This window comes from Arachis ipaensis, chromosome B02 (assembly GCF_000816755.2).
Source record: "Arachis ipaensis cultivar K30076 chromosome B02, Araip1.1, whole genome shotgun sequence".
NCBI classification, from domain to species: domain Eukaryota; kingdom Viridiplantae; phylum Streptophyta; class Magnoliopsida; order Fabales; family Fabaceae; genus Arachis; species Arachis ipaensis.
In genome coordinates this window covers 100,204,387-100,204,935 of record NC_029786.2, presented here as the reverse complement: position 1 = coordinate 100,204,935, position 549 = coordinate 100,204,387, and positions in this window count along the sequence as shown.

The following is a 549-nucleotide window of genomic DNA, read 5'->3' as shown; positions in this document are numbered from 1 at the left end:
ACTCATATACGTCATATACGTTTCGTTCTATCTGTCATACAGGTTCATTTGTATTTTGTATAATTATTTTAAAATACAATACTTATATTGTTTTTGGTTCTTTAAATCTCAACAAAATCCTAATATTGAATTTTACACAGAACCTTTATATTNAGATTGACTCAATTATCTAATCTGATTTATTTTGAATTTTTAGAATCTAATTTGTGCCTTTAAAATAGTCCCGATAAAATATTAGAATTAGATGCAAATCTAATTAAATTTTGGTATGACCCAACTCATATACGTTTCGTTCTATCTGTCATACAGGTTCATTTGTATTTTGTATAATTATTTTAAAATACAATACTTATATTGTTTTTGGTTCTTTAAATCTCAACAAAATCCTAATATTGAATTTTACACAGAAATAAAAATACCTTTATATTAATTATTCTACTTTTACTTTTACTTTTAGGTTTTTTTTTTATAGAAAGAAGAAAACTAATTTTTCAAAAACGTTCAAGGCACAAATAGAAAATAATATTATTAGGGGAAAATCCGATAATT